At 42.0% G+C, this 19,286-nt stretch overlaps 1 pseudogene across 1 annotated transcript in view; it reads left to right on the top strand.

Annotated features, from left to right (window-relative positions):
• The window catches only part of LOC311077822 (complement C3-like), a 515,769-nt pseudogene that overhangs the window by 37,659 nt on the left and 458,824 nt on the right, over positions 1 to 19,286 (top strand). The window contains exons 23-25 of the transcript XR_014609571.1: positions 1,970 to 2,173; positions 2,381 to 2,456; positions 2,599 to 2,758. The product of XR_014609571.1 is annotated as a complement C3-like (transcript). The remainder of the gene's footprint in view (positions 1 to 1,969; positions 2,174 to 2,380; positions 2,457 to 2,598; positions 2,759 to 19,286) is intronic.

Here is a 19,286-nt window from a genome sequence, read left to right as displayed (position 1 = left end):
AACAGACTAAGATTATGGTCATGTTCTTTTTCAAGAATATAAGCATGTCGACGATTTCTGGCAGCAGTTGAGAGTGAGACCTTTGGGCAGTAACTAGGGCTGCACGATATGAGGAAAAGCTGCGATGTGCGATAACATTGTTTAATATTGCGATGTCGATATTACTTGTGATATGTGAACGTTAGCTATAATGTTCCCATGTCTTAGTGCTTTAATAGGTTCTTTGCGTGATAGGTCAAATGTTTATTACCTGCCTGGTTCAGATTACACTATTTTAGCGCGATTTTGGCACGATCCGTTTCGTGGAGATTCGTAAAGGACAACGGGCGTCGGGACGCAAGATTCAATCGTTTCATTTCGTATAGTGTGTCATAGTGGGCGACAACCTACGCGTCTGCGATGCTTCAGGACATCACTACAGAAAGACTAGCATGTTTAATTTTAACGGTCCTCCACGACGGGTTGAGTGTGAGCGAGAGTGAGTGTGCGCGAGTGAGTGAGAGTGCGAGCAACAGTGAGTGTGTGTGTGTGCGCGAGTGAGTGAGTGAGTGAGCGAGGGACAGTGAGTGTGTGCGCGGAGTGTGTGTGTGATTGGCCCGGCACACAAATGATTTAAAAGTGGCAGGGGCATCTTCAATACTAATTTCACCCTCACGCTCCATCACGCTGACATCACAACAACTCACGAGACAAAGTTTTACCTCGACGAGAAATCTCGTCGCGTTTTAATCTCGCGAGATCTCGTAGCACGAGATCTCGTCACACCCCTAGTGTTTTCACTGTTATACGGTAGGGGGCGCTATTACACATCTTCTGAAAGAGTACAGAATCTCCAGATCAGAACCAAGCGTGCCGCACAAGCCCTGAAAAGTGAAGCCAAAACATCTCGATTGCCCCCCGGTGACTGGTCCTAGTATAGGTCATAAGACCCGCCTCCCCGTGTTATTCAACGGGACGTGAGACCAACTAAACAATTAAATTACACGTCAAATATCTTTTTTCCAAAGGTGGTTTCTTTCATTTGCTGTCGTTTTTATCACGCTGGTGTAAGATCAAGTGTCTGTTTCAAAAATAAGTTGATTTTTAGTTAGTTACGTGATGCGGTGGTGTAACGTCATGATTGACAGCTGTGATTGACAGGTTCTCTGAGCGAAGTAGTCACTGAAGCACCAACGGACATTTTTTTTCCAGATCTTCGGAGGACTGAGGAGATTGCATTTACTTTATTTTAACAAGCCTCTTGTCGTACTGCAATCAATTTTTAAAAAAGTCTCCCTGAGTACATTCTGCGAGAGTGAGGGCGGGGCGTTAATTTCGCAGCTTTACTTCCTGCAGTGCTCACTACTGCGCAGGTCTGGTCCCGAGATCGCTACTGCGCAGACTCAAGGTCCAAGATGTCAGCGCCATATCGGGACACTGGCGGCTTCAGTTCTCACCAATGGAAGAGAGCGAAGAGGCGTCGTCCAAACACATGCGAGAAAGATGCAGAAACATGCAATCTCATATCATGTGCATATTTAAAATAAATAATATGATCATCAACATGAAACAGCATATAAATCAAAACTGCCTAATGTTACTGAATGAAATGTCAACCCAGGATGAGCTACAGGACTTTGGGGGGTGTTGATGGACTCGATCTACTCCATCTGTGTTTTGATAATTGTACTGAATACAATCTGAATGTAGTCTTTGACAAAAAAAAAAAAAATTCTTAGCTTCTTGATCAAAATATGGCATTTTTATTAAACTTACCCACATTCAAATGTTGATAAAAAAGAAGCTAGAATTAAAAGGTTTTTTTATTTTTGGGAAAATGATCAAAAACGCTGTGTATCCTGCATTAAACTTAAAGAATTTGAAACTGTGCAGATACAAAACCAAACAATGTCAAAATGTTGCATAAATATTCCATCCTGACAAAGATAATAAAAAAGATAATTCTCAGCCTGCTCTTTCCTCCTTCCAGGTGAAGAGATCTCTCAGACAGTCGAGCAGGCCATCAGTGGAGACTTCATGGGTCGCCTTATTGTCCAGCCCAGTGGTGATGGAGAGGAGAACATGATCTTAATGACTCTACCTGTCATTGCCACTCATTATCTGGACAACACCAATCAGTGGGACACTGTTGGAATAGACCGCCGTAATGAAGCCATTAAACAGATCTACACAGGTCAGCAGGACAAATATAAGGTCAGTTCAGGTTGATTGGGACACATTATGCCATTAAGATGACTAGGAAAATGTGTCCCAATCAACCTGAACTCACCCCTAAAGAAAATGAAATAAAATCAAAAGCACACTCAAAGATGCTCTCATGAATAATGCGGAAAATATATGTAATAAATACATTTTCTTTCTTTATCTTGTTTGTATGAAGGTTATCAACAGCAGCTGAGTTTCCGTAAACCAGATGGATCCTACATTGCCTCGATAAACAGGCCGAGCAGCACATGGTAAATTCGGTTTGTTTCGTTTCATGCCTGATTTTGCTTGTCTTACATTTTTATTATTTAACATTGTTTTAATAATAAAAAATCATTATTACTTGTTTTTTATTTGATGTATTTATATATTTTTTATTTGTCTGATTTTAAGGCTGACTGCATATGTTGCTAAAGTCTTCGTCATGGCCAATAACTTTGCTACTATAGAAGAAAATGTGCTCTGCAGCGCCCTCAAGTGGCTGGTTCTCCACAAACAACTGGCAGACGGCTCCTTTAAAGAGGATTCACCTGTAATTCATGGAGAGATGGTGGTAAGTTGAATGTGGTCGGTTTGTGTTCACCTGTGTTCAGAAAAGAATGATGAAATAATCCAGAACCAGGTATTTATTTGTCTGTGGTTGTCAGTAGTAACATATATATATATATATATATATATATATATATATATATATATATATATATATATATATACAGTACCAGTCAAAAGTTTGGAAACACTACTATTTTTAATGCTTTTGAAAGAAGTCTCTTATGCTCATCAAGCCTGCAGTTAAAAACAAAAACAAACAAAAAAAACAGTAATATTATGAAATATTATTACAATTTAAAAAAATGGTTCTCTTTTTTTAATATATTTTAAAATGTAATTTATTTTTGTGATGCAAAGCTGAATTTTCATCAGCAAGTACTCCAGTCTTTGGTGTCTTATGATCCTTCAGAAATCATTCTAATATGATGATTTGATGCTCAGTTATTATCAATGATGGAAACGCTGTTTAATATATTTTTTTGGAATACTTTTTTCAGGATTCATTGATGAGTAAAACGTTAACAGCATTTATTCATAAAAACAGCATTTATTCAAAATAAAAACATTTCTAACAATATAAATCGTTACCATCACCTTTTATCAATTTAACGCATCCTTGTTGAATTAAAGTACTAATTTCTTTTAAAAAAAAACGTAAAAATGGTCAAATGACTGTCAGCAATGGTTGCCATTAAAAAAAAAGTAAAATATCCTAATTTAAATAAAGTGCAAAATTCTTTTACAGACATTTTCATTAAACTTTTTAACAGAAACAGTTATTTTACAAATACTTCCAGAATTTTTACTGACAAACACATAAACTGTAAAAAGTGAATCTCTTTCAGTGAACTACATGCATGATTTGCTGTGAGTATACATCACTGCATCAGCAATTATATACTTACTGTCTGTTAAATAAAGCAACACACAACATATCATCAGTGTTTCTCTGCTCATCCTGGACTGAAGCTCAGGCTCTACTCTTCAACACAATGGTGACACACAAACAGACAATACAGAAACACTTTAAATCCCATCAGAACATTAAACACTAAGAGATCTCTCAGGATCTCAGCATCTTCACTTATTACAATCCAGACTTTATTTCTTTCATACTAAAGCTCTTATTGAGAATTAACAGAGGTTTAAGTTGCTGTTTTATTGAAAATAATAAAGTTAGCTTTAGTTGTGCTCTTGACCCTTGGATTTTTAACATTAGTTTTATTCTACATTTACATTTACATTTAGTCATTTAGCAGACGCTTTTGTCCAAAGTGACAAATTAGGACTAAATTAAGCGAGTCATCGTGAAGAGGCAAAAACAACGCAAGAAGTGCTCAAATACGAAGTTCAGGCATTGATCAGAGTAGCATAAGCCCGATAAGCGAGGATTTAAAGGAAAAGGAAATAATTTTTTTTTTATTTTTTTTTTATGAGGTTAAGTGCTCACGGAAGAGATGGGTTTTCAGCTTTCTTTTGAATGTTGTCAGGGATTTTGCATTCCGGATGAGGGTGTGGAGAGCGTTCCACCAGCATGGAACTGTGAAAGAGAATGTTCTGGAAAGTGATTTTGTGGCTTTCTGTGATGAAACCACGAGACGTCGCTCATTGACCGATTGTAGGCTTCTGGTAGGGATGTAGACTCGTAGGAGTGAGTGAAAGGAGGAGGGAGCTGAGCCTGTGATAGATCTGTAAGCATTCTGGCTGCTTTAACTGTGTGTCTCTGAAACATGGCAAAGAATGCAAGAGTAAATCAGATCAGATGATGTTAGGTATTTTTTAGTGATGTCATCATGTAGTGGCCTGATTTATTCATACCACCTGAACTCTAATATCTGATTAAGTTGTTAAATATTAGTTGTTAACTTTGCATGCCAATACTGCTGTGATACTCTGAACAATTTTATGAAGCCATCATACAGAACATTTTTTGACAAAATCATATAGACACACATCCAGGAAATGCACACTTTAGAACCATTTTAAACACTACATCGAGACCCATATATATATATATATATATATATATATAATGTATATATATGTATATGTACAGTGTAAAAGTGAATACGCTATATCTAATCAATAAAATTGTGGCAACAGATTACAAGCAATATTATTAATTAAATTTAACAAATTAGAATTGAGTAATAATTAATCAAATTAATTCCTTAAAAGTTAACCATTTAAAATGAGTAAAATTTACAACAATTTTTTTTAAACAATTTTTTTTTATTGCCAACATTGAAGACACCTGATGTTAACAAGCAGAATCACTGAAGGAGAAAACCATAATTTTAAGTCACCATTATGGTGATCCGTGTAAAGACATTAGCTCAAAGGGGAAATATGAATAATAATCCATAATTATTAATTATGATTAATTATTAATATTTGGGTCAGTTAATTAGATTAACTTTGAGGTAAGCTAATTAATATTACAATCAATTAATCAGTTCCAATGAACTCTTTGATTATTCATTTATTCTAAGAAAAGTGTATCTTTCATCGTCACTGAAAAATAATTATTCCTTAGCATGTACAGAAATTAGAGCATACTGTAACAAAATCAAAATCATAAAAGGGACTTTGTATGCAAACAGAGGATCAGAAATCAAATTCATAATTGTGCACAAGTTTTATTAACTAAATCACAAACATAATTAACACTAAACAAACATAAATACATTCATACATCCATACATACATGCATAGGTAAAGGGGGTGAGTGATGTGGAACCGGAAACAGGAAATAGAACTATGGAGCAAGATCTATTTTAGTATAAAAAAAGAACCATCAGCTTATTTCAGAGCACCTCATTAAATGTATACCTTGCATGGTCAATTCTTGAAGTGGTTAAAGATTGAATTCGTCACTGGGTCCTTGAGTGTCAAATGTCACTTTATGAGTTGCAATCGTTTCTTCTCCGTTGGATGAAGGAAATTGTATTGTCGCTGTTCTCATGGCTGGAATGCAGATTGTGGCCTGCACGCTCTGGGCCGGCAGGACACGAAGAGCACATGGTGAGAGTTGCGAGGGACTTCGTCCGTGTTGAATGACGTCACTGAACTTCTGAAGTTGTCCTTGATGCTGGAGTGAGCACATGTCCTGGATGCTTCGAAGCCTCCTGCCCTGGGCCTGTTAAGGCCATGCTGGAACACACGGCGTTTCCTTCTTGGTTGGATTTAAGAAAGGCAGTCTGACTCGGCCTGCAGAGGCCTGCAGGGCCCAGTGGGGGGAAAGGGGGTCCCCTCCCCCCCACAGGATTCACTTGGAGCTGCAGTTTAGGTCCGAGGACAAGAGCTAAGAGGGCCGGATCTTGTGGTCAGTGACTTTTAAAGCGTGAGGATGGCACACCCATTTGGAGCTGTAAGAGCCAATAAGAAGTATCTTCCTTTGGAGGGAAAATGTCATTTTTATGACCTTTGTTCAAGCATGCTCATTTGCAATGTGTACTTTCATTGGGTGTTTAAGAAAAGAATCTTCAAGATCCTTATAATTCTAATGTGTCACAAAGTTAGCAAAAGGTAATGTAAATGAGGAAATTGGGAATGCAGATTGGAGTTTATAGAGACCAAATACGCCACACATCTGATTTTGGTAAACGTACTTGGTTACTTACGTAACCTCGGTTCCCTTAGAGATAAGGGAACGAGTACTGCGTTGCAAACGCTGTGGGAAAACTCCTTTTCTCGAGAATATTGAAGCCTTTATTTTAAAACGCATTGCTGCAGCATAAGCGAGAGCATCAGGCTCGCGCGAGCTAGCTGATAGGCTATGCTGCATGCAACTGCACGAACCAATGGCGAGAGAGCAGAGGCGCACGAACCAATCAGAGAGCTTGGCGCCCTGCCATACTCGAGCGCGCCAGATAGGGCGTGGCAGAAGAGTATAAATACAGAGAAATCTCGCCATAAAACAGGTCTAATCGACTGAACGAAAATACCTGATGTTCGAGGATAGCACGGCAGGGCAACGCAGTACTCGTTCCCTTATCTCTAAGGGAACCGAGGTTACGTAAGTAACCAAGTACGTTCCCTTACGAGAACGTTCTCTCGTACTGCGTTGCAAACGCTGTGGGAACACTTTTTAAAACGCCGTGCTAAGTCTCGTGGCTACTCTAATCCAGGAATTTCCGGGATAGAAAGTAGCCAGAATACCACAGACCAGAACATCGGGTCTAAAGATACTTGGTGTGTACATAGGCTAGGGTGAAAGGGGCCAGCCTATGTAAAGTTCCCATACAACTTAGAAATTTAACCCGGATCGGAGAGCCGAGGTTAGATTGAGAGAACCCGTGCTTGTAAAGCAGGGACCTCTAAGTTATAAAATCTCGCAAATGTGGACGGAGCTGACCAGCCTGCCGCCGCACAAATGTCTTCAATAGAGACACCACTAGTCCAAGCCCACGAGGAGGCGATGCCTCTCGTGGAGTGAGCTCTGACACCCATGGGGCAAGGAAGGCCCAGTGAGGTGTATGCTAAAGCAATAGCATCAACTATCCATCTGGATAGCGTGAGTTTCGTGACCGGCAACCCTTTGGTTCGGCCCCCGAAACAGACAAAGAGCTGTTCGGACTGCCTAAACGAGGCCGAACGCTCCAAGTATAATCTCAACGCTCTAACAGGGCAGAGCGTATGAGCATCACTGTCTTCTCCCGAAACTGGGAGGGCCGACAGCGAAATTACCTGCGCTCTGAACGGAGTAGAGAGCACCTTAGGCACGTAACCGTGTTTTGGCTTCAAAAGGACTTTAGAGTCGTTGGGGCCAAACTCAAGACAGGAAGCGCTTATGGAAAGCGCATGTAAGTCCCCTACTCTTTTGACTGACGCCAGTGCCAGTAACAGAGCAGTTTTCAGGGAAAGGGACTTTAGGTCCGTGGACCCCAAGGGTTCAAAGGGGGGTCCCTTGAGGGCCCGTAGAACCAGAGAAAGATCCCAGGCCGGCACTGAGGGAGGCCGAGGCGGGTTGAGCCTCCTGGCTCCTTTAAGGAAGCGAACAATAAGGTCGCATTTTCCCAGAGAAGAGCCAGCCACCAAAACGTGAAAAGCCGCGATGGCTGCCACGTACACTTTGAGTGTGGACGGGGAACGTCCCGCGTCCAACAGCTCCTGGAGAAAGGAAAGAACCAACGGTACTTCACAAGAGTGAGGGTCGAGGTTTCGAGCCTGACACCAGCTGGAAAACACTGACCATTTAAGGTGGTAGAGACGTCTAGTAGACGGAGCTCTAGCCTCCAGAATAGTATTCAGGACGCCCTCTGGGAGGTCCTGGGGTAGCCGTTGAGCGGCCAGGCATGAAGGGCCCACAAGTCGGGACGGGGGTGCCATATCCTTCTGTTCGCTTGAGCCAATAAGTCGCTCCTCAGAGGAATTGGCCAAGGGTCTGAAACTGACAGCTGCATCAGCTCTGGGAACCAAGATTGGGACCGCCAGAGAGGAGCTATCAAGAGGATCGCACACCCCGTGTTCCTGATCCGTTCGATGACCTGAGGCAGCATCGAGACCGGAGGAAACGCGTAAAGGGGACGATTGGGCCAGTCGTGGGCCAGCGCGTCCTTTTTCTTCGAAAAGAAGATTGGGCAGTGACAGTTGTCTTCTGAGGCGAAGAGGTCTACCTCTGCCTGTCCGAAGATTTCCCATAATAGGAGAACTGTCTGGGGGTGGAGAGACCATTCCTCTGGGGGAACGTTGCCCCGAGAGAGCATGTCTGCTCCTGTATTCAACGTGCCCGGCACGTGAGCTGCTCTGAGCGAGCGCAGATTGGTCTGAGCCCAAAGTAGCAGCTGGGTAGCTATGGCGAGCAGATTGCGGGATCTGAGACCGCCCTGGCGATTTATGTAGGACACCACTGACATGTTGTCCGTCCGGACCAAGATATGGTGTCCTGCCAGGTGTGGAAGGAAGGTTTTTAGGGCCAGAAAAACTGCTCTCATCTCGAGGCAGTTTATGTGTAGGCGTTTCTCCGAGCTCGACCAGAGGCCGGAGGCAGGCCTGCCCTCGTACAGGGCTCCCCAACCTGAGTTGGAGGCATCTGTCGAAATGACCCTCCTTTCTGAGACCACTCCCATGCTCACGCCCTGCTGATACCAGCTGGCGTTCATCCAAGGGGCCAGTGCTAGAATGCAATGCTGGTCCACCCTGATGTTCAGGATACCTGTACGCCAAGCGTGAGGGGGTACCCGAGGTGCTAGCCACAGCTGAAGAGGACGCATGCGCAGTAGACCTAGTTGGAGTACTGAAGCTGCCGAAGCCATAAGGCCCAAAATCCTCTGATACGTTCGAAGGGGTACATGAGTGCCCTTCGTGAACGACGCGGCGAGCTGTTGGATTGAGAGAGCGCGGGTAGAAGTGGGCCACGCTCTCATAAGTACGGAGTCTAGAACTGTTCCCAGGAACGTGATACGCTGACTGGGGGACAGAATACTCTTGGAGAAGTTCACCCTGAGCCCCAGGCATTCTAAATGACTGAGAAGCCAGGCTTTGTGAGTATTGGACTCCGCCTCTGACTGAGTCAAAATGAGCCAGTCGTCGAGGTAGTTCAGGATGCGCATTCCCCGCTGTCTCAGGGGGGAGAGAGCTGCATCCATGCATTTCGTGAACGTACGAGGTGCCAGTGCCAGTCCAAAAGGTAGAACTGTGTACTGGTATGTCTGCCCCTCGAAGGCGAATCTCAAGAATGGCCTGTGGTGGGGGTTCACTTGGATGTGAAAGTACGCGTCTTTTAGATCCACTGAAAAGAACCAATCGCCTGGGCGAATTTGCGCCAGGATGTGTTTGGTTGTAAGCATTCTGAACGGCCGTGTCATGAGGGCTTTGTTCAGATGCCTGAGATCTAAAATGGGTCTTAAGCCGCCGTCCTTCTTCGGAACGAGGAAGTAACGGCTGTAAAACCCTGACTCGCTTAGTGCAGCGGGAACTCTCTCGATAGCCCCCTTTGCCAGCAGACCCTGTACTTCGGTGCGGAGGACATGAACTAGTGTGCTCCTTACTGAAGTTTGAATAACCGCTCGAAAGCGTGGTGGTCTGCGGGAGAACTGAAGCGAGTAACCGCGCTTTATGATGTTCATTACCCACTCTGAGACTCCGGGTATGGCCTGCCATGCCAGAGCCCGATGAACCAGAGGTATGATCATATCTGAAGACTGAGCGCCCGGAGACGGGGGCTCGACTAGACATGAAAGTGAAATTTTGCTCGATTTGTGCTTTTTGTGGGTCGCTGTTAAAACAGCGTTTGTGTGCAGAGGTGCATGACAGATAGCAGGCCCTATTTCTGCATTTAAAACTACTCCAGCCGCCTGAACTGAAGAGGGGGCTGTGAGCAGTGTTCGAGCGATCTTCGGGGCTGGTCCGGCCGCGGCGGGACATGAACCCCTCTTTCTGCCGGTTAGGACGGCTTCTTCGGCTCGAGGTCGAGCGTGAGCTTCGGTCTGGGTCCCTGGCGCTTAGGGAAAGGGTAACGTTTCGCTGGCTTTAAGCGCTGACCGGTCTCAGCCGCTGGGCGGGGCTGATGAACCTGAGGAACTGACTTCTCTGGCCGCGGCGCGCTCTTGGGACGCCGTGAAGCCGAGCTGGAGCGTTTGGGGAGAAAGTGCTTCATAGCACTAGAAGCCTTCTGTGCTTCGGTGAAGCGCTCCGCGAAGCCGCTGACAGATGGGCCGAAGAGACCAGATGTGGAGATCGGAGAGTCTAAGAAGGCGGTTCTATCTGCGTCCTTGATCTCCGTCAAGTTAAGCCACAGGTGGCGCTCAAGCACAATCAAACTGGCCATGCTGCGGCCGAGAGCTTGAGCGGTGGTCTTCGTGGCCCGAAGCGCCAAGTCTGAAGCGCTACGGAGGTCTTTCAGGGTGTCCGGGAAAGGGCCTGACTCATCCATGGAGCGGAGGAGTTTGGCCTGGAACGCCTGAAGTGTGGCCATGGCGTGAATCCCCGAGGCAGCTTGGCCAGCGGTGGCGTAGGCACGGGCGGCCAAAGCTGAAGTGGCCCTGCAGGGCTTAGACGGCAGCGTCATCTTAGACCTCCAACTCCCTGCAGTGGGAGGACATAAATGGACGGCGACCGCTTCTTCGATGGGGGGAAGAGACACGTAGCCCTTCTCTTCAGCGCCGTCGACAGAGGAGAGGGTGTGAGAAGCGGAAGTGCGCGTTCGCGCTGAAAAGGGCGCGCGCCAGCTTTTAGTGAGCTCCTCGTGGACCTCCGGCAGAAAAGGAGCGGCGCGCTGACGGGGGGCCTGTTGGCGGCCCGGCAGGTACCACTCGTCGAGGCGGCCTCTTGCAGGTTCAGCTGGGGAAAGCCAGTTGAGTCCTAGTTCGTCGACAGCGCGAGACATGACACGGAAAAGTTCGGCGTCGATGTTCGCACGTGTGTCAGGACGATCGCTCAGAGAAGAGGGGGCGGGGTCCACAGAGCCCGACCATTCCTCGCTCTCGGATGCCGCCACAGAAACAGCGTCATCCTCATCCGCCGATCCGCCAAAAGAAACGAGTCCCGCCGCTTCGAGAGAGGGGCGTTGGTCGCTTCTCACGAACAGAACCGGGGATTGGGAGGCGGGTGAAGCACGCGGGGAGAGACCCGGCGTGAGCTCTTCAACCTCACCGCTTTCGGGGATCCTCTGATCTCGTCGCTTCTTCCTACGGGGCTCGTGGGGCGCCGAAGACGGAAGTGAAGCGGGTTCGCCCTCTGAAGTAGCGAGGGCGAGACGTGACCGGAGAACCGCCATGGTCATGCTGTCGCAGTGTGGACAGCCGCCTTTAGTGAGCGCTGCCTCGGTGTGCTCAGGACCGAGACAGACCGCGCACAGTGTGTGTCTGTCAGACACATGCAGGGAAACCCCGCAGGACTCGCAAACAGACATTTGAAACAACGCTGTTCGCGCGCTGTGAAAACAGTTTTAGATAGTGCAAAAAGGATACTCGTCGGATGCCACAGGGAAACGCTCAGCCGGCGATCTGCGAGGATGATCTGCCAAAACCTGAAGCTGTTCCGCTGAAGGGCTTCTCAACGACGAGCGGCTTCTCTCTGGAGATTTCAGCGAAGAGGTGAGTCTCGAAGCTGAAGGAGATTAGATCTGTTTTATGGCGAGATTTCTCTGTATTTATACTCTTCTGCCACGCCCTATCTGGCGCGCTCGAGTATGGCAGGGCGCCAAGCTCTCTGATTGGTTCGTGCGCCTCTGCTCTCTCGCCATTGGTTCGTGCAGTTGCATGCAGCATAGCCTATCAGCTAGCTCGCGCGAGCCTGATGCTCTCGCTTATGCTGCAGCAATGCGTTTTAAAATAAAGGCTTCAATATTCTCGAGAAAAGGAGTTTTCCCACAGCGTTTGCAACGCAGTACGAGAGAACGTTCTCGTAAGGGAACCATAGTATGCAACAAGGTCTGAAAGTCATGAGGTGGGAAGATTGGATACATGTCTACACATTTCTCAAGAGGTTATACATAGAATACGTATGATTAATAGGGTTTATCTCTCCTTCTCAGCGAGAATGAAGTGAGAGTCCCGTTTTGGTTGTATAATCAAATATATATCAAAGTATATACATAATGGTACATAAGCCAGTAAATCATTCACACAGTTTCTGGGATGCATGTTCATTTATAGATCAGTTTGTCTACGATTAAATGAACGCAGGAGACTCTGTTCTGATATCTATGGCTGAGTTAGTTACTTGTTAGCATTCCTAAGAGCCATAAAAACCATCCTATCTGATCGCAGCCATGGCAACCAGGGTAACTGAGATCTTCTTGCCCTGTTTGGGGGCTGGGACACAGATTCCCCGAGTGAGTTCTAAATATCAGTTGTTAAACTATAACAAATATTTGTGTCTGACTTGTCTCAGTTGTTACAGCCATGTGTGTATTAGTTGGGCTCTTGACCCGTAAATCATTTACTTTAGATTTTGTTTGGCTGCTGTACCTGAGTTATAACAGCCAGATGAACAAAGAGAAAAGGTGATCTGATGGTGTTGGTTGTGTTTTAACATAATCATTATTTCACAATCATTTAACCTGAATCACTGAACTCATATAGAGCCCAAATTCTGAGTTAGGTTTACTTTATTAATTATAGCAGCTCTGTCCTTGTACAGCATAATATGTTTAGCCTTTTCAATGAAATCCATATAATCAAATCAATAAAAAAAAAAAAAAAAAACATAAATTTTTTTTTTTATGTATGCACACACAGACATCAAGAATTAGCATATGAATCTCAGCAATGGTGACAAACAGATCACCTCTGATCATAAGCTCATTATTTATTCATGCAGCAATGTATGATTGGAGCCATGAAAGAGTTTGGATTGGTGGCACCCAGAATGCACTGCAACATGCTTTATAATTGTCACCATTGTTGAGATTCACAGGCTGATTATTGATGTCTGTGTGTCTAAAAACTAAATATGAGACACGTTTAAGAAATCTTTGGATTACATTGTAAAAGTTCAAAATATTATGCTGTGCAAAATCAGTGCGGCTATAATTAAAAGTAAACCTAAATTGGTCAATTAGGTTCCTAAGTAATTTGGGCTCTATATGAGTTCAGAGATTAAGGTCAAATGATTGTGAAAATAATGATTATGTTAAAACATAACCAACACCATCAGATCACCTTTTCTCTTTGTACATCTGGCTGTTATAACTCAGGTACAGCAGCCAAACACAATCTAAAGTCAATGAATTAAGGTCAAGAGGCCAACTAAAACAAACATTGATCACCAAAATGGTGACTTAAGATTATGGTTTTCTCCTTCAGTGATTCTGCTTGTTAACATCAGGTGTCTTCAATGTTGGCAATAAAAAAAAATTGTTTAAAAAAAAAAATGTTGTAAATTTTACTCATTTTAAATGGTTACCTTTTCAGGAATTAATTTGATTAATTATTACTCAATTCTAATTTGTTAAATTTAATTAATAATATTGCTTGTAATCTGTTGCCACAATTTTATTGATTAGATATAACGTATTATTTTTTACAGTGTATATGTATATTATATATGATGTATTTATTTATTTATTTATATTTGTATTCTCGTCGCTTGATAAACTTAGGCCGTGTGTCCACCAAAGCGTTTTTTCACGAGGCTGGCGAGTTTTTTCAATTGTTTTCAATGGGAGCGCCGCGTTTTTAAAACGGCATGAGCGTAACGAGGCGCTGAGCGTCTTTTTCACGCTGAAGTGCTGAGCGTTCGCGTTTTTTACTGGTCACCGAGAGTTGAAGAATGTTCAACTTTGGGTAAAACGCAGCGCTCATCACTGTCACTTTTACACAGCCGTCCAATCACAGTGGAGGAGGGGCGGAACAAATACCACAACATTCTTTCTGTACAACGACATCAACCAGCAGAGCTAACCGAACAAAATGGATGAAAAATATATTTTTAGTATGAAACAAATGATCTGTGTACAAGTAAACTGTGCTGCGGATATTCTGTATCATAGCCACGAAGCGTCTCAACTGAAAAAAAAAAAAAAAACGCTCTCAAGCGCCCACAGCTAGGCATTTTCAACAGAGCGTCTAGCGTTTTCAGCTGGCTAAAAATGCTTTGGTGGACACACAGCCTTAAAGTTGAGCCACTGTTGTCACTTGGACTATTTTAACAATGTCTTTACTAACTTTTCTGGGATGGCAGATATCAATTACCTTGCAGCCAATGAAGCAGTGAGACAGCTCTCACATTTCATCAAAAATATCATAATTTGTGTTCCAAAGATAAACGAAAGTCTCATGGGGTTGGAACAACATTAGGGTGAATAATTACTGAAAAACTTTTTGGGTGAACTAACCCTTCAACAATCCAGGATTTCTATAGCATAAGATCCAGCATTTTAATTACAAAGGCTGAAATATTTAATGTAAAAAAAACAACAACAAAAAACATGCTTTAAACCCCTTCATTGAGACAAACACAAACTTTAAGAATCAGTGTGTGAATCTCCTTGACAGTGACATAAGAAATTTTACCATGATATTTGTACCATGGTAATAGTACCACGGTATTTTTTACATTGATAGTACCATGGTACATATACCATGGTATTTTTAATAGTACAATGGGACGTGTACCATGGTATATGTATACATATATACACATGTATGTACCATGGTATTTGTACCATGGTTATATGTGAGGTACCATGGAATGTACACAGCAAAAACTCCAGTGTTAAATTAACTCTCCTGGGAGTTTATTTGGCTCCAGACTCAAGAGTGTTAAAGTTAATGAGATAATTAAGTGATTCATTGAGTGATGATTGATCATTATTGAAGACACCTGATGTTAACAAGCAGAATCACCAAAGGAGAAAATCTATTTTTTTAAGACACCGTTATGATGATCAGTGTTTGCTTTAGTTGGGCTTTTGACCCTTAAATCATTAACTTTAGATTGTGTTTGGCTGTTGTATCTGAGCTATAGCTATCAGATGAACAAAGAGAAAAGTTGATCAGGTGGTGTTGGTTACGTTTTGACATAATCATCATTTGACCTGAATCACAAAACTCATTTAGAGAGTTAGGTTTAACTTGTTGATTACAGCAGCCTGTGATTCTACTGTACAGTATACTATTTTCAGCATTTTCAATATAATCAAAAAGATTTCTTAAAAGTTGTTCTGATCAAAAGACTTTGAAAAAGTGTTTTATTTGGACACACAGACATCAAGAATCAGCCTGTGATTCTCAACAATGGTGACAATAATAAAGCATGTTGCAGTGCATTCTGGGTGCCACCAATCAAAACTCATTCATGGCTCCCATCATGCATTGCGGTATGAATAAATTATGATCTGAATTGTCTTAGTATTTCCTTTTCCTAGTTGAATATTCTTTTTGTCACCATTGTTGAGAATCATACACTGATTATTGATGTCTGTGTGTGCCTTAAATAAAGATTTATTTTTTTATTAGAACAAAAAAAAAAATCTGGATCTTATTCTGTAGAATCACTGTGATGCTGTAATGTAACCAATATACATTTAAGTTAACTCTAAATGAGTTCAGTGATTCAGGTCAAATGATGATTATGTTAAAATATAACCAACACCTGTTCACCTTTTCTCTTTGTTCATCTGGCTGTTATAACTCAAACAAAGCAGCCAAACAAAATCTAATGTTAAACATTTAAAGGTCAACTGCCCAACTAAATCAAACACTGATCTCCATAATTGTGACTAAAATTGTGATTTTTCTCCTTTGGTGATTCTGCTTGTTAAAATCAGGTGTCTTCAATAATGGTCAATCATCACTCAATCAATCACTTAATTCGCTCATTAACTTTAACACTCTTGAGTCTGGAGCCAAATAAACTGTGCAGCTGATTTCACTAATTAGTTCTCTCTCCTGCTGAATTAAATGTACAGTATGGGATTTTTTCTCCACTAGGGGTCGCTAACCTATTTACAATAACAAAGGCGTAGTTTGATGACGCAACATTTGTTAAGAATTATGGATGTTGTCGTCAACGTCAAGCCGACCGATCTAATAATGTTTATGGATGAGTGAATACATCAATGCTTTTATCATGACTGTGATATGAAGCAGTTCGGGATTGCTAAGAGACAGCTATCAGCTCCACAATACAAGCGACGCGAGTCCCGCGGATATAAAAGGAATATGGACATTTCATTCTACCGAACTACACGCAGAATTACTACTCACAGGCCAGTTTATTAGACAAATTCAGCGCTGTTTCACTTGGTCTAACATTACACTATCACACTAAACTGCATTTGAATGTGTTGAAATGTATGTGTTAGTTTGTCTGTATGAGACTAGCAGTAAACTAGATCAACATTAGAATAACATACAGATCATATTCTGACATTTTATCATTGTTGAACTATAAAACATTGATTAGGTTTTATGTAAATGTGCTCACCTGTTTAATAAAGTACATGTAGGAGCGGTCGAAGTCTCGGACGTGGAGCTCTCGTTTATATACTGTCTATGGGAGCTCTCGGCATCTCGAAAACACCGCGCTGATATTGATTCTCGTTTTAGTTCTCCTTTTTTATCCAAAGTCTGCTTGCCATGGTCCATAATGTTTGAACGAAACAACAACAGCGTGCAGATAGACATTGCGAACTACAGTGGTCCACGTCTGTCGTCTTGGTTACTATCAGAGGGCTCTGGTTCATAGCTCTGGTTACCATGGCAGCACGAGCGGAAACCAGGGACAACGCGGATATGACGCCATTGACTGCGACAAAACGGAAATAAAGAAACATCCCGTGTCTTCGAATTAAATAAAAATTTCTCCTGGTTTGAAAGTTGTTTGAAACAGTCGGGATAATGTAAGTACACAACTAAAAAAAATATATAACATAGATATAGTGATTTTTGCTATTTTTAAAGCAAAAAAGTTACATATTGTGCCTTTAACAAATCCAGGTGATTGGAACAAAATACTGAGGAGGACTTTTACTTTCTGAACCTGGACTTTCCATCTCTGCTATTGATCTCTTTTCAAAAACTTTCAAAACTAAAGAGGTCAAGGCAATAGGACGGTCGTCGTTCAAAGAATCTGGTTTAGCTTTTTTAGGTATTGGTACAATAATTAAATTTTTCCACAAATCAGGTACCAACCTTTGATCTAAGGACGACTGAAAAAGTAAGTGGAGAACTCCACTGAGCTGATTGGCGCAGTATCTCAGTGTTCTGCCACATATACCATCTGGACCTGAGTCCTTATTAAGCGGTGTGGCCTTCAACTGTCTTAATATGTTAAATGGATTCATTTTAAAATTATTAGAAAAACTCAAGGTCTCTTTAAAAATTGTTATCTCATCAACAATTCATTAAACTCTTTAGATAAAATTAGATCAGTGTCATAATTTCCAGTACGGGATAGAAAATGTAGTTACAGTACAAAAATCATTATGGCTATGGAAAGCCCCCACCATAAAAATTTAAACCCATCATGACAAAAATGCTGATTGAATCTTTTCATATAAATGGGATTTAAGATGACTAAGTACAGTTTTTTCTTTCAAATTTTCAACAAGTTTAATACAAATGATATACTCTAGGTCACTGTTAAACAAAATCATTACAGTAATCTTCTAAAAGATAAATAGAAGATACGTATGTATTAAAACTTTCAAGATTTAATTTAAACAATCCTTTAAATTTAAAATATCATATTTAAACTTTTATGATTATGCTTTGAAATTAATTTAGTACGAACAAAACTTTGGCTCTGGAAAGGCATTAGCAGAGTAACATTACATACGCTGTGACATGGTGCACAGAGGCTCGTCTGGTCTGTCACCTGATATCCTGAAGCCAACATTATTGTCAAGTAACTTCTTTCTCAGAAGATACACTTACGATTAGAAGTACCTTATAAGCAGCCTATCAGTGGGGACAGCCTGAGGCTTCACAGTTTCTAAATGTTTTCATTGTTGCTCTCTCTCTCTTTCTGAAGATAGGCCTATGTGGTGATTTTCTCACAGATACAACTTAAAACACATTTCACATGTATGAGATGACTTGTGACACTTCAAATTTCTAATTATTTTACATACCCCTGATAAATAAAAAATATACTTTAAGTTCAAGTTTTTCCACAGACCATCGATGTTGAATATTTGTTTTTATTAAGACTTTAAATAATTCATTGAATTTAATTTAAATTTTATTTTTAAAAGATATAATTTAAACTTTTAAGATTATACTTTGAAATAAATTTAGCACTAACAAAACATTCACAATGTCTCATGACTGTGAAACGCTGGTGTGAGAGAGATCTTTTTAATTTAACTTATTGCATTTTTGTAAACCCTTTCACATGTTGTATGGACAACTATATGTAAGGAGCTTCTACAACTCTCTGAAAATGTAAGATGATTTATTTTATTCAACTTTTTCAACTTCAGTTAGTGTGAAATATACGTCATTATTAGAAAACCTCTTTTTATCACTTCCAGTGTGCCCCGCAATCCCCCTATGTGCTGGAATGGAGCTGCATGTGACACAACCGGATGTCAGAACTCACAAAAATAACCATTCATGGGACAAAGTTCAAACCTTAATCAATAGATACCTTAAACTCACGAGGGCATACACATCAACCAATTAGTCAATGGTAATAGGTCATTTCCACCCCCGGAGGATACAAGGTCAAAGGTGACACTGTCATGTGAGGTCAAGGTCAACCCAAGGGCAGGGGGCGGGTCAACCCAAGGGCAGGGGGCGGGTCAACCCAAGGGCAGGGGGCGGGTCAACCCAAGGGCAGGAGGCGGGTCAACCCAAGGGCAGGGGGCGGGACAATGTCAAGAAGTTAATCAATTTCAATCATTTTGACAGAAGGTGAATCATAATTCTACTGATATATTAATTGTTAAAACATAACCAACACCATCAGATCACCTTTTCTCTTTGTTCACCTGACTGTTATATCTCCAGCAGCCAAACAAAATCTAAAGCTAAGGATTTAAAAGTGCAGTCTGTAAGAATGACAACTAGTGGTCGAAATAGGTACTGCAGTCCAATTCAAAATATCAGAGATTGTCGTTTCTCCCGCACCCTGCT

The sequence above is a fragment of the Abramis brama genome (genome assembly GCF_963993115.1).
Source record: "Abramis brama genome assembly, chromosome: 2".
NCBI lineage: Eukaryota > Metazoa > Chordata > Actinopteri > Cypriniformes > Leuciscidae > Abramis > Abramis brama.
Note: the sequence above shows the minus strand (reverse complement) of the source record. Positions and strands in the feature narration are given on the sequence as shown.